This window comes from Phyllobates terribilis, unplaced genomic scaffold (genome assembly GCF_046119375.1).
Source record: "Phyllobates terribilis strain yellow unplaced genomic scaffold, ASM4611937v1 Scaffold_3__8_contigs__length_932513732, whole genome shotgun sequence".
NCBI classification, from domain to species: domain Eukaryota; kingdom Metazoa; phylum Chordata; class Amphibia; order Anura; family Dendrobatidae; genus Phyllobates; species Phyllobates terribilis.
In genome coordinates this window covers 681,922,899-681,938,142 of record NW_027362763.1, presented here as the reverse complement: position 1 = coordinate 681,938,142, position 15,244 = coordinate 681,922,899, and positions in this window count along the sequence as shown.

Here is a 15,244-nt window from a genome sequence, read left to right as displayed (position 1 = left end):
ATGACACAACCCGATTATAAACTTAACACATCGTCTGGCGGAAAATAGCTGCTGTTCCCATAGATGTTAACACGACGCGTTTCACATCCATCCTGCACAGACTGCTGTACACATAAGACTTTCCTACAGATAATTGATAACCTAGAAATACCGTTTATATAAAGGCTTGGAGGCTCCCTGCTGACACTGGGCTCACAGAAGTGTCATGCCGGCTGTTTCCTGGAGATAGACGGCCAGTACAAGGCGCATTTCACTGACAATGGGGTGAGAATTGGGATGGAATGGGGTAAAAGGCGCTTCTGATGATCACAATAGATTGTATAGATTTTATCTTGTAAAGACCGGACCCTCGGCTATCACGTTTCGAGCCCGGGCAGATATCCCACCATGAGTAGATACTCAACACAGAACTTGCTGTCAGTGAATTTCTTTTCACAGCTGAGGGTCTGTTACTCTCAGCTCCAGGTTTAGTCAATCACAAAATCTAGATACTTTGCTACAATGTATCAGGACTAATTCTATGAATTGTTACCGCTACATTATAGTTTGAGGTCTCAGGTGCCCCCGCTATACAGGGCGTTAACACCTTTCTCCCCCTGGGGCATAGAAAAAGGTATGATCGGAAATGGCTGATACCAGAGAGATAGCGGAATAATCTGGGCTTTGTGTAATTCCTTCCGCTGTAATTACTACGTATTGTGGTGTGAGACGTGCGGTGAGGGACGGGCACAGACTGATTAGGATAAGTGCACATTACCAGCCATGATCACCTCCTCCGGAGGATTAATGCCGCACCTGCCGGCCCGGCGGGCACTGCCAACCCAGCCCATCATCTCTGTATGAACACCTTGTCATATACTCTGCCGCTCATATCATCTCATGAAGACATCAGCAGCTGATGTGGGGGGGCACAGCGGCTGCAGAGGGTCTTAGCTATATACATGATGCACACAAAAAAAAAAAAGTCAAATACAATCCTCTGCGGATGTTGCTTTTTTTCTGTTCCTGGAGCATTAAATGGAGAATACATCTGCCTCTAAGATCAGATGAAAAGTGCGGCTGTGTGGATGGTGCCCGCAGTGCGCATGGTGGTGCCCGCAGCGCGCATGTGGTGCCCGCTCTGTAACTGGCGAATGTCAGTTTTCCTTTAAGGTTCAGACATCTAAAGGTCCATGGAAAATTCATTATTCACCAAAATATTATGGTATCCCAGGTACACGGCTCAGTAGATTGTATCACACATGATAGGATTAGATACAGTGGCATGTAAAAGTTTGGGCACCCCTGGTCAAAATTACTGTTATTGTGAACAGTTAAGAAAGTTGAAGATAAAAGGGATCTCTAACAGACCTAAAGTTACTGATGACATATTTCCTTTGTATATTAGCCAATATACTGTATATATATAGCTATTTTTTAGTACCTAGTAGCGCCCCCTTTTGCAAGTATCACAGCTTGTAAACGCTTTTTGCAGCCAGACAAGAGTCTTTCAGTTCTTGTTTGAGGGATTTTCTTCCATTCTTTCTTAGAGAATCCTTCCAGTGCTGTGAGATTCCTGGCTTGTCTTGCATCCTCTGCTACTTTGAGGTCAGACCACAGATTTTCAATGATGTTCAGATCAGGGGACTGTGAGGGCCATTGTAAAACCTTCAGCTTGCGCCTTTTGAGGTCTTCTATTGTGGATTGTGACGAGTGTTTAGGATCATTATCCATTTGTAGAAGCCATCCTCTTCATCCTCTTTTCAACTTTAGCTTTTTTACAGATGGTGTTATGATGGCATCAAGAATTTATTGAAATTTCATTGAATCCATTCTTCCCTCTACCTGTGAAATGTTCCCCGAGCCATTGGCTGCAACACAACCCCAAGGCATGATTGATCCACCCCCATGCTTAATGGTTGGTGAGATGTTCTTTTCCTGAAATTCTGTGCCCTTTTTTCTCACTGGTCCACAGGACTTGCTTCCAAAATGCATCAGTCTTGTTTAGATGTTCTTTTGTACTTCTGACGCTGAATTTTATGGTGAGAACACAGGAGAGGTTTTCTTCTGATGACTCTGCCATGAAGGCCATATTTGTGCAGGTGTCTCTGAACAGTAGAACAATGTACCACAACTCCAGAATCAGCTAAATCTTTCTGAAGGTCTTTTGCAGTCAAGCAGGGGTTCTGATTTGCGTCTCTAGCAATCCTACCAGCAGCTCTCACTGAAATTTTGCTTGGTCTTCCAGACCTTCTCTTGACCTCCACTGTTCCTGGTAACTGCCATTTCTTAATTACATTTCAAACTGAGGAAAGGGCAACTTGAAAATGCTTTGCTATCTTCTTATAGCCTTCTCCTGCTTTGTGAGCCGCCACCATTTTCATTTTCAGTGCTTGGCAGCTGCTTAGAAGAACCCATGGCTGCTGTTTTTTGGCACAAGGTTAGAGGAGGCTTGGTTTTTATAAAGCTGGGAAAATGTACATCACCGGCCTTTCCTAACGATGATGGTGAACAAGCCATAACCTAACAGGCCAATTAAGGTCTGAAGCCTTGGTCAAAGTTATCTGAGCAAACAAATCTCCAAGGGTGCCAAAACTTTTGCATCTGCCCATTTTACTTTGTAATTTTTAAAATGTAAAATATGAAAATAAATATAATATATATATTTTGCCTAAAATACAATGGAAATGTGTCATCTTCAACTTGTCTAACTGTTCACAATAACAGTAATTTTGGCCAAGTGTGCCCAAATTTTTACATGCCACTGTACACAGCTCAGAAGACAGTATCACACAGGATAGGATTAGATACAAGGCTCAGCAGACAGTATCACACAGGATAGGATTAGATACACAGCTCAGCAGACAGTATCACTCAGGGTAGGATTAGATACATGGCTCAGCAGACAGTATCACAAATGATAGGATTAGATACACGGCTCAGCAGACAGTATCACTCAGGATAGGATTAGATACAAGGCTCAGCAGACAGTATCACTCAGGATAGGATTAGATACACAGCTCAGCAGACAGTATCACTCAGGATAGGATTAGATACACGGCTCAGCAGACAGTATCACTCAGGATAGGATTAGATACAAGGCTCAGCAGACAGTATCACACATGATAGGATTAGAAACACGGCTCAGCAGTCAGTATCACACAGGATAGGATTAGATACACAGATCAGCAGACAGTATCACACAGGATAGGATTAGATACACAGCTCATCAGACAGTATCACACAGGAGAGGATTAGATACACGGCTCAGCAGACAGTATAACACAGTATAGGATTAGATACATGGCTCAGCAGAAAGTATCACACGTGATAGGATTAGATACACAGCTCAGCACACAGTATCACACAGGATAGGATTAGATACACGGCTCAGCAGACGGTATCACACAGGACAGGATTAGATACACGGCTCATCAAACAGTCTCACACAGGATAGGATTAGATACACAGCTCATCACAGACAGTATAACACAGTATAGGATTAGATACACAGCTCAGCAGGCAGTATCACACTTGACAGGATTAGATACACCTCTCAGCAGACAGTAGAACACAGTATAGGATTAGATACACGGCTCAGCAGAAAGTATCACACGTGATATGATGAGATACGCGGTGCTTATGCTAGGATGCGGTACAGGCCGCTGTACTCAGTGGATTGAGGTCACGCTCGGCTCCGGTGCTCGGCTCCGATGCTCGGGCTCGGCAGTGCCGCTTGCTCCGGGTATCAGGCGGTGGAGGATGATGGGAGTACTGTCCGATGGTGTCTGCACGGGGAGAGCAGACGAGCCCTGGGCGCTTCCCAGTATAATGCGATGTGACCAGTGACCATCTGCCAGATGAGACCCCGGGGGGCACTGCCCCGTGCCATCCGCCATCACATCCAGCCTGCGACCAGGGCCGCTCACTCATAACTGTGATACATCATTCATATCCCAAATCTGCCCCTCCATGCAGAGACGCCCCCAGATCGGCCCTTCAGGGTGTCTGGAAAGCTGAGTGCTATCATCTACGCAGTGCTCAGGAGCCGGCGGCGCAAACACAGACCACACAGCGCCCAAAATAGAGAAATTAGCGGAATTAAGTCTGGGCCAAGTCTGAGCTGGCGGCGAGTCAAGACACAAGCCGGAGATTAATGCCGACAAGTTTCTTTAATTTGACTAAAACAAAACCCTCAATGTTTCTTTACGTCGTCTCCAAAACGAGAATGTGACGAGCGGCGGCCGAGAGCGGAGGAGCCGGAGAGGTCACCTCCAAAACAGCACCGTCAGCAGCGAAAGAGGAGACCGCCGATCTATACATCCCCTGCAAAGGAGACGGCGCCCGTTAAAGGGACAGGACGCCTCTCTAGTCGCGGGGCATGCAACCTATTGTTCTCTGTTATCGGCCGCTGAAGACTAGAGAGAGCCTGTGAGACAAGTGTCAGATGTAGAAGAGGAGCTGAGCTAAGAAAATATGAAATTGGTAGCCACATGCAAATGATAAAACAGAAATAGTCTTAATGAGATGGTCGAGACAGCACGGTGGCTCAGTGGTTAGGACTGTACAGTGGCGCAGTGGTTAGCACTGCAGCCTTGCAGCGCTGGGGTCCTGGGTTCAAATCCCACCAAGGACAACATCTGCAAGGAGTTTGTATGTTCTCCTCATGTTTGCATGAGTTTCCTCCGGGTTCTCCAGTGTCTTCCCACAGACTGATAGGAAATCTAGATTGTGAGCCTCTATGGGGACAGAGACAATGATGTCACTAAAGAGCTGCAGAATTAATGGTGCTATATAAGATAAAGTTTAATAATGAAAAGTTTTGCAACTTTTTAAAATGTTTCAATTACTCATTATTTACAAGCGGAGAGGGGTTTGTGATGCTGATGGTCTGTATAGGCTGAATACAATGTAACAAACCCTCAGCTGTGAGAAATACACGTGATCCTATTCAAGCAGAGATCTGCAAGCAGAGATCTGAACAATGACAATGATAAGAATAAGGCTATGTGCCCACGTTGCATTTATGAAGCAGAAAATTTCTGCTGCATAAATGCAAGTCCTCTCCCGGAAAAACGCATGCGGAATTCCGCACGCGTTTATCGCGCATTTTTCGCGCGTTTATCACGCGTTTTCCACATGCGGAATTGCCTTGCGTTTTTTATGCATTGGACAAAGGCAATTCCGCTTGCGGAAACGCAAAATTAAATGACATGCTGCGGATTTTTGAACGCGGCATAAACGCTGCGGAAAAATCCGCAGCATGTGCATAGAACTTGCGGAATCCCATTGGGGACCATGGGGTGCGGATATACATGCGTTTTTCAAGCGTTTACGCTGCGGAAATTCCGCAGCATATACGCTTGAAAAATGCTACGTGGGCACACAGCCTAAGAGAAAGTTTTATTTCATTCCTTGCAGCATTCGAACTCTTGTGAATGGACACGACTGGTCTGGTCCCCCATGCTCTCTGTTCTGGTGGGGGTCCTGTAACCTCCTCCATTACCTGGACCAGTTCCCACTTGTGTCCTTTATAATCTATTCTGCAGCTCGGTGCGCTGATTTTACAGTCGTCACCTACAGGAATCCATGAAGGGTTGATTAGTGGGGTCTGTGTGCCGAGATCCCTACAATCAATGGAACTAGGGTGCGAAATCTACGACCTTTCACAAGGACCAATGGCCGCGGGTTCAGAAAAGAGTCGAAGTAGAAGTCAATTTTTGGGTTGTTTCCTACGGATGTCATTTTTTCTTACTGCCCCAATGTGCAATGTAGGGGTCTGAATGGTTACAGGATTTTGCCCATTTCTGGACCCGGCCCCATTCCCTCCGATTTTCTCTCGCATGCAAACAGCGAAAGTCTCACGTGTGTCCAACAAATGTGACACCTCGGTGTGTTCCCATCCCAACACCCTCATCAGCAAACAGCAGGAAAGCCACATATTGAGGAACATCCCATATACGTGTCCAGTAAGAGGCCAGGCAGGACCGTGGTCCGCACCTCTGGGGTACGCTGCCGCTCTGTCAGGGCTGCAGTATTTACAGCGGCTGAATTTTACTGAATCTGATCCACAAGATGAGTGCAGAAAAAAACCATGTCAGCATGTCCATCTATGCTGCAGTTCTCCACCAGCGTGGGTAAAATCTGCAGCAAAACAACATGAAACTCATAAGGATTTTGCAGCAGATGTGTCACTCATTTTTTTCCATTCTGCTAATGTCCTCTGTGATAAATAACCCAAAAAAATATAAGATCTGGAAAAAAAAACTGAGAGAAAGCGCCATATGGGGAAGAGGAAAGTAGAGAAGAGAAAGTAAGAAAGGGAAGAAGGGGAAAGAAGAAGCAAAGAGCAAGAAGATAGGAAAGAGGAATCATGAGTGTGAGTATAAGAACAGGGGAGAGAGAAAAAAAGAAGGCAGGTGAGAGAGAAGGAAAGAAGGAAAAAGAGAGAGAGAGAAGGAAAGAAGGAAAACGAGAGAGAGAAAGAAGGAAAAAGAGAGAGAGAGAGAAAGAAGGAAAAAGAGAGAGAGAAGGAAAGAAGGAAAAAGAGAGAGAGAGAAGGAAAGAAGGAAAAAAAGAGAGAGAGAAGGAAAGAAGGAAAAAGAGAGAGAGAAGGAAAAAGAGAGAAAGAGAAGGAAAAAGAGAGAGAGAAGGAAAAAGAGAGAGAGAAGGAAAAAGAGAGAGAGAGAGAGAGAAGGAAAAGAGAGAGAGAAGGAAAGAATGAAAAAGAGAGAGAAGGAAAGAAGGAAAAAGAGAGAGAGAGAAGGAAAGAAGGAAAAAGAGAGAGAGAAGGAAAGAAGGAAAAAGAGAGAGAGAAGGAAAGAGAGAGAGAGAAGGAAAGAAGGAAAGAGAGCGAGAAGGAAAGAAGGAAAGAGAGAGAAAGAAGGAAAGAGAGAGAGAGAAGGAAAGAAGGAAAAAGAGAGAAGGAAAGAAGGAAAAAGAGAGAGAGAAGGAAAGAAGGAAAAAAAGAGAGAAGGAAAGAAGGAAAAAGAGAGAGAAGGAAAGAAGGAAAAAGAGAGAAGGAAGAAGGAAAAAGAGAGAGAGAAGGAAAGAAGGAAAAAGAGAGAGAGAAGGAAAGAAGGAAAAAGAGAAGGAAAGAAGGAAAAAGAGAGAAGGAAAGAAGGAAAAAGAGAAGGAAAGAAGGAAAAAGAGAGAAGGAAAGAAGGAAAAAGAGAGAGAGAAGGAAAGAAGGAAAAAGAGAGAGAGAAGGAAAGAAGGAAAAAGAGAAGGAAAGAAGGAAAAAGAGAGAAGGAAAGAAGGAAAAAGAGAAGGAAAGAAGGAAAAAGAGAGAAGGAAAGAAGGAAAAAGAGAGAAGGAAAGAAGGAAAAAGAGAGAAGAAAGAAGGAAAAAGAGAGAGAAGGAAAGAAGGAAAGAGAGAGAAGGAAAGAAGGAAAAAGAGAGAGAGAAGGAAAGAGAGAGAGAGAAGGAAAGAAGGAAAGAGAGCGAGAAGGAAAGAAGGAAAGAGAGAGAAAGAAGGAAAGAGAGAGAAAGAAGGAAAGAGAGAGAAAGAAGGAAAGAGAGAGAAAGAAGGAAAGAGAGAGAAAGAAGGAAAGAGAGAGAGAGAAGGAAAGAAGGAAAAAGAGAGAGAGAGAAGGAAAGAAGGAAAAAAAGAGAAGGAAAGAAGGAAAAAGAGAGAGAGAAGGAAAGAAGGAAAAAGAGAGAAGGAAGAAGGAAAAAGAGAGAGAAGGAAAGAAGGAAAAAGAGAGAGAGAAGGAAAGAAGGAAAAAGAGAGAGAGAAGGAAAGAAGGAAAAAGAGAAGGAAAGAAGGAAAAAGAGAAGGAAAGAAGGAAAAAGAGAGAAGGAAAGAAGGAAAAAGAGAGAAGGAAAGAAGGAAAAAGAGAGAAGGAAAGAAGGAAAAAGAGAGAAGGAAGAAGGAAAAAGAGAGAGAAGGAAAGAAGGAAAAAGAGAGAGAAGGAAAGAAGGAAAAAGAGAGAGAGAAGGAAAGAAGGAAAAAGAGAGAGAGAAGGAAAGAAGGAAAAAGAGAGAGAGAAGGAAAAAGAGAGAGAGAAGGAAAGAAGGAAAGAAAGAGAGAGAAGGAAAGAAGGAAAGAGAGAGAGAAGGAAAGAAGGAAAGAGAGAGAGAGAAGGAAAGAAGGAAAAAGAGAGAGAGAGAAGGAAAGAAGGAAAAAGAGAGAAGGAAAGAAGGAAAAAGAGAGAGAGAATGAAAGAAGGAAAAAGAGAGAGAGAGAAGGAAAGAAGGAAAGAGAGAGAAAGAAGGAAAAAGAGAGAGAGAAAGAAGGAAAGAAGGAAAAAGAGAGAGAGAGAGAGAAAGAAAGAAGGAAAAAGAGAGAGAGAAGGAAAGAAGGAAAAAGAGAGAGAGAAGGAAAGAAAAAGTAAAATAATGAGAAAGAGAGGAGAGTAAAAGGTAAAGAGCAACAGAAAGAATGAAGGAGAAAGAAGAGAAATGGAAAGAAAAAAACAAGAGAGTGAGAGTAACACAGGAAAAATAGTGAAATATTTTGTTCTAAACTGGGAAAACTGTTCCCAATGTCCCGTAGCAGAGCGCAGAGCGTGGTGAGGCCCCGGCCCAGTGACGCAGTAATCTGCCATTTGTTGTGCCCGCTCCATGTGACGCTGCCAAGGACTTTTCCCAGGGTGCTGTCCAATCAGCGGCCCGCACGGTCCGGGTTAATCTTTTGTAATTCTCATCTCGTGGGTAGAAACCTGATTCCAGAATTCAGAGCAAACTTCCTCTAATAGAAGCGGCAAAAAAAGTAATAAAAACAGGAAATAAAGCGGTGACTGAGACAGAGCACTGACTACAGAGGGCAGGAGCAATGGCCGGAGAGGGTCGATATCCCCAATATTAGTAGCTACATCTGCCCCTATTAGAAATACAGTAAATGCCCCCACGTGATGCCATATGAAGCTAATATACAGCACTGTCTTTGTTCCCCATAGCAACCAATCACAGTGGAGCTTTCATTGCTCAAGAGCTGAATAGGACATGAAAGTTGTGCTGCGATTGGTTGCTGAGGGCAACAAAGACAGCGACCAATCACAACGCAGCTTTTAATGTTCAACAGTAGAATAGAAAATGAAAGCTGTGCTGTGATTGGTTGCTATGGACAAAGACAGCAACCAATCAGCACAAATCTTTCATTGCTCAAGAGCAGAATAAGAAATAAAAGCTGCACAGTTATTGGTTGCTATCGGTAATTTTTTTTCCTCAGCATCATTTCCTCGATTTTTAGATGATGGATGTTGTAGTCACTTTTATAAACATCTGTTATTGTGTTCACAGAAACAATAAAGTGTCCTAATGAAAATAAAAAAAAACTGTGCAATCAGGATTCTTGGCTCCGCCTACAAAATGGCAGCCTACACTTGTTTTTTGAGGTGCTGTCTGTAGTTTTCATTGGAACCATTTTGGGGTGCAGATGACATTTTGATTACCTTTTATTACACTTTTGTAGGAGGAGCAGCGACCCCCCCCCACCAGCCCCAAAAAAGTCAGAAATGTCGATATTTTTTTTTCTTTAAGGCTTTTACCATATTGGTTAAATAATGTAATATTTTCTATAAATGTTAATATTTCTGTCATTTTTATGACCGCGGCGATACGGAAGACATTTATCATTCTTACCTGGGGGATTCAAACGTTTAGACTTTTTAACATTGATAAACTTTAAAAAAAAAGAAAACTTTTTTAATGCTTTATTTTTGAGTACGATCTAGTGGCAGTGACATTTAATGGCAGCAGCGATCCTGTGAGTAGCAGGTGCTGGCTGTATGACGCAGACTGCATCTACCCTGCCTGGAGGGGGCGCCGCTCCTGATCCCGCTGCTTACAGCGTAATAATACGTCATGGAGCAGGACAAGGTTGGAGCAGCAGTTAGAGGCTCTCCCTAGTGTTGTGAAACTATAACTCCCATCATGCCTGATCAACTTGTACGGTTGTTGTATCAGGTGCTTATAATCGGTGCCCTCTGTGCCGATTAATAAACTCCCCCATAAGAATCCTCGGCCGTATTTCCTCCACCATAACAATATTTTCGGTGGTGCTGGGAGAGGTGCGAGGAGGAAGGTGGGAACAAAGGCTTGGCACCTTCTGCCACCTACATAATAACTCGGCTTTCTGTCTGTTTGCCCTGGAGCCTGTGAGCAGAGCTTATCACCAGCGAGCAGGCCATGGCTGCGCACAATAGAGCCGGCCGGCCAATGTTTTATCACCAGAGGGGAAAAACTGCGCAGTTCCTGTCACTGACATTTAGAAGCCGGCACAGACATGCCAGGTACGTGCCCAGTAGCTGGCGACTTGTAACAGAACAGTCACCAAAAAAAAAACAACTTAAAAAGGGGTGGTACAGGATTAGAAAAAATGCTTTCTTCCAGGAACAGCACCACCCCAGTCTATGGGTTGTGTCTGGTACTGCAGCTCAGCTCCAATGAAGTGAATGGAGCCGAGCAGAAATACTGCAGACAACCGGTGTGACATGGCAGCCGGCACAACGCCATCATTTTCAGACTTTTCCAGCTTTACGAAAGTAAACTAAAAGTTTTCGGCGAAGTTCTGCAACTTTCTAATAAACCGCTCGTATCAATTCCTTACTTTCATCAAGATTTCTGCTTGCTGTCAGCATTCTTGTATTACAGCTAGAAGCTGAACAATCTGCCCTGACTTCGATTTCGGCCGACTTTGAACATGAGCCCAAAATGTTTCCCCCGGTGAAGTTCCTGAAAAAGAGGAAAGTTGCAGAACTTCACTCCTATTCGCCAGTGCAGCAGAGGATCTGATTGGGGGCGTCTCGGCAGCAGGGACCCGCAATGTAAACTACTCACTGGAGGTCTCTTCTAGTTTAAAATGGGAGAGGCTGAACTGTACCATCCCTTTAAGAGACATCACACAGTGAGGTCCCCATCCTCTGTACTCCACTATGGAATATGTTGGTGACATAATAAAGCCAGAGGCATCAGGAGATGAAGAGGTTAACTGGCATCTTGTGGGGTGGATGGTTTGGCGCCATTCTCTATATATACCTATAACTGTGCACATATATAATGTAAGTGCTGCTGAATTATTAATCTGCAGCATCAGCACGGCGGGGTAAGCACTGCCCAGAGTCACCTGCGGCCGGTACAGAGGGGTAATGTGACCGCTGAGGGGCATCAAAATGCCAATAACCCTCTCCGGTCAGGGGGGACCTGAGTGTAGGGTCACTAGTCTACAGCCCGAGTCTTGAGATGTCGGGGGTCCATCTGATCTTAGGTTTCCTTTGTTTGTGCAGCTCGGAGACTAATTTTACAAGGAGGCAGTGACCTGCAGAGGGCTCCGGGCACCTAAGTAACGGGCGTGACAGACGGAAACAGAGATGTCAACATGCGAACACACAGGGCACAAATAGAAGGGTGACATACATACAGGGCATACAAGGGTGACAGGGGGCAGAGCAAAGGCATATAAGGGGGATGGGTGCAGGGAAAAGGTGTTTAGGTGGGGGGCCAGGTGACTGGCCATGGGGGGGGGGGGTGTCCGGGTGACGGAGCGCTCGCCATTGGTTGGGGGAGGGTCCGGGCGACAGGGAGCTGGCCATCAGGAGGGGGGGCGGGCGACAGAGCGCTGGCCATCAGGAGGGGGGGGCGGACGACAGAGCGCTGGCCATCAGGAGGGGGGGGCGGACGACAGAGCGCTGGCCATCGGGGGGGGGGTCCAGGCGAAGGAATGCTGGCCGTCAGGGGTAGCGCTGGCCATCGGGGGGGGGGCCGTCGACAGAGCGACGGAGCGCTGGCCATCCGGGGAGGGAGGGGGGGGCCCAGGCGATGGCACAGTGATTCTGAAGGGGACAGGACAATGGTAGTCTGGTGTAGAGATCACTTATTAGTATTGGAGAACCTACGCTTTTCTGCCAGGTATTGTTCTGTAGCAGGTGAGGGCAGAACCATGTGACATCATTGGACCCTGATCGGTGGCGCTCCATGCCAGCTTGGTGGAGTCCGCCTGGCACTGGGCTCTCATGACCTCGTCAGGCGGCAGAGAGGTTAAACACTGAGGTCTGTGCCTTCATGCGCTCCGCTCCCCTCCCCCGCTACAAGCTGTTGACAGTGCAGATTCAGAGCCTGGGCAGAGCTCAGCTGGCCACTGGGCCATTCCCCGCAGCGCCCAGCACTACAACCCCCAGCATCCTCTGTTCCCATATTTCCCTCTATTTTAGATATTAAAATCCATTTATAACAAAATGGGCAATTATAATAAAAGTGCAGGTCATGGAGAATCACCATCATCATCACCATGGTTCATGGGTCGCCCCTAGTCCTGCTTTCCAGTACAGCCAGTATGACCATCGTTCCCTGAAGAGTTCTGTAACGCTTTCTGTTTTTCAGCCTTTTTCCCGACCTCAGCTTGCAGTTAGTGAATCTGAACATTCAGAGTCAGAAAATCTGCACAAACCCAACATCTCCCAGCAGAGGAGAAACTACATTTTACCTCTGGATATAAAGGAGAATGTTCTCGTTCACTGTCAGCAAGCAGAGATCTTGAAACAATGAGAACTTAGATAGAAATTAGTGGGGTCCTGGGATTATTCATATTCACTGACAGCAAGCAGAAGTGGTAGAAATCCCATCTTTTTGAGGATTAATATGAATTTTACACACATTTAAAGTTGGAGGATAGTCTGTGTGTGGCCCTGTCATGTGGGTGCTCCGTCAGCTGCCTGGTGGCCGTGCTATTACAGCTGTCACCCCAAAAAAAATCACCTTTTTAAAAAAAAATACATTGTCAGCATTTTCAAGATCTCTGCTTGCCTGCAACAAATGGAAGAATTCCTGCATAAATCCAAAGCATGGAAACCTGCATAGACCCAATATGTCTCATGGCTACACCTGTATCCAGCATTAAACAGGCAGAACTCCGGACTGATACATTGTAGCAAACAGGACAGAGGGCTCATCTGTGTGGCTGATACATCCAGGACATCCAGCTGGGAGAGGGATTACATTTTCTTTTTTCTGCCTCTGGATGTAAATAATGATGGTTTTATTCACCAGCAGCAAGCAGAGATCTTGAAAGGTGAGAAATTGTAAAGGTTTGTTCACAAGTAGCTTTTTTTTTCTTACAGTAATTGCAGAACTAATGACATCTCTCATTTGGTTTTTTTTCCTTGCGCCATTTGACCTGTGTTTACTGTAGTTTTTCACTTATCAGATGAAAAAAAAAAAAGAACCGATTTTTTGCTAGTTTTCCGGCCATAGTCAGCAGATTTCATTGCACGCAGCAAAAAAAAATTGCTGTCTAATCTTTGCACAGTGTGAAAATGGCCCGAGAGACTGGATAATAACAGCAGATAGACACTTGTTCACATGACGCAATCGCACAGCATTTTTCCACCAATTCCAGAAAAATCCTCTAATTCTGTGTCCATACGAAGCCCAGACAGCGCAGAAGCTGCTACCAGCGCCTTGTGACCATAGATTACAGGGGTGAAACCACGTGGGGTGGCTGGAGCAACGGCGCCAAGGTTTCACCCCCCCAGTCTATAGCGGCAAGATTCGTGAAACAAAATGGTGAGCTAACGAGGCCATGGAGGTGGTCGGGAGGTTCATCCATGTACAACCGGCTGCACATTCCTGTGATGGAAATCAGCTCCCTGTGCCCCGACGTCCTGCTGAGCATGTGCTTATACACAGGAGCCTGCCTTAAAAGCAGAGCTGCAGTATAAAGCATGAGGAGAGGGTAATAGAAGCCTTGGATGAGACAGCAGGTACATTTCAGATATTCCCCGATCAGAGCTGTAAATGGCCAAAAGAAAAGATTCTTTTAATCTGGAAAATGATCATCCAGAATACGGGGACCTCACTACTGCAAAACGAGTCCTGCTGACTTTTCAGGAACCTCGGAAAGCTGGGTGACAAAGCCATGAGTGATCCACCATACAGAGTGTTATGTGGTGAGCAGAGGAGCCGGTATCACCGCCGGGACTATAGGATCTGGAACATTAGAGAGGGATCCGGCACTACAATGAGGGATCAGTGCGTCAGCACAAGCTGCTGCGTACCCAATACGAGCGCTGACGGCACAATCATAGGACTTACACCTGGCACGTACACTGACCCCCGGCACACAGCAAACATCACCCAAAGGTTCTCATGGAGGCGTACACCCATCAGCCATGACAGTGAGACCACCCAGCCAATACTGCGCTGCTTCCCCCCTGACTCATAGGGATCTGCACTCCACGAGATCTCTTCGTCCTGTGGAATCAGATCCATTAAAGGGAACCTGTCAGGAGGATTACACACCGATACTGGCAGGATGGCCGGACAGGTCCTACCACAGCAAACATCATGATATCTGTCTTATCGTGATCCGGTGCGGAGAAATCCAGATCTGAAGAAACTTGCAAATTAGCCTGGAAGTGCATTGGGGGGCGTATTACAGTACAATGAGTGCTCACACCCAATGCATCAGGCTGCCCACATCACCCATTACTGTCACCGCTGCACTGGTTGCACGCTTTTGTTGGGTTGTAACCACTGCATGCCAATAACCCCCCACAAGACCAGCCGCACACCGGGGACGCCCCCCAACAAGGCCCGCCGCACACCCGGAGGACACCCCCCCCCCCACAAGGCCCGCCGCACACCGGAGGACGCCCCCCCCCCACAAGGCCCGCCGCACACCGGGGGATGCCCCCCCACAAGACCCGCCGCACACCGGGGGACACCCCCCCCCCACAAGACCCGCCGCACACCGGGGGACACCCCCCCACAAGACCCGCGTACACCGGGGACAACCCCCCCCAAGACCCGCCGCACACCGGGGGATGCCCCCCCACAAGACCCGCCGCACACCGGGGGACACCCCCCCACAAGGACCCGCCGTACACCGGGGACACCCCCCCACAAGACCCGCCGCACACCAGGGGACACCCTCCCACAGACCCGCCGTACACCAGGGACACCCTCCCACAAGACCCGCCGTACACCGGGGACACCCTCCCACAAGACCCGCCGTACACCGGGGACACCCCCCACAAGACCCGCCGTACACCAGGGACACCCTCCCACAAGACCCGCCGTACACCGGGGACACCCCCCCACAAGACCCGCCGTACACCAGGGACACCCCCCCACAAGACCCGCCGTACACCGGGGACACCCCCCCACAAGACCCGCCGTACACCAGGGACACCCTCCCACAAGACCCCGCCGTACACCAGGGACACCCTCCCACAAGACCCGCCGTACACCGGGGGACACCCTCCCACAAGACCCGCCGTACACCAACGGGGACAACCCTCCTCCCACAAGACCCCCCGCACTCCCT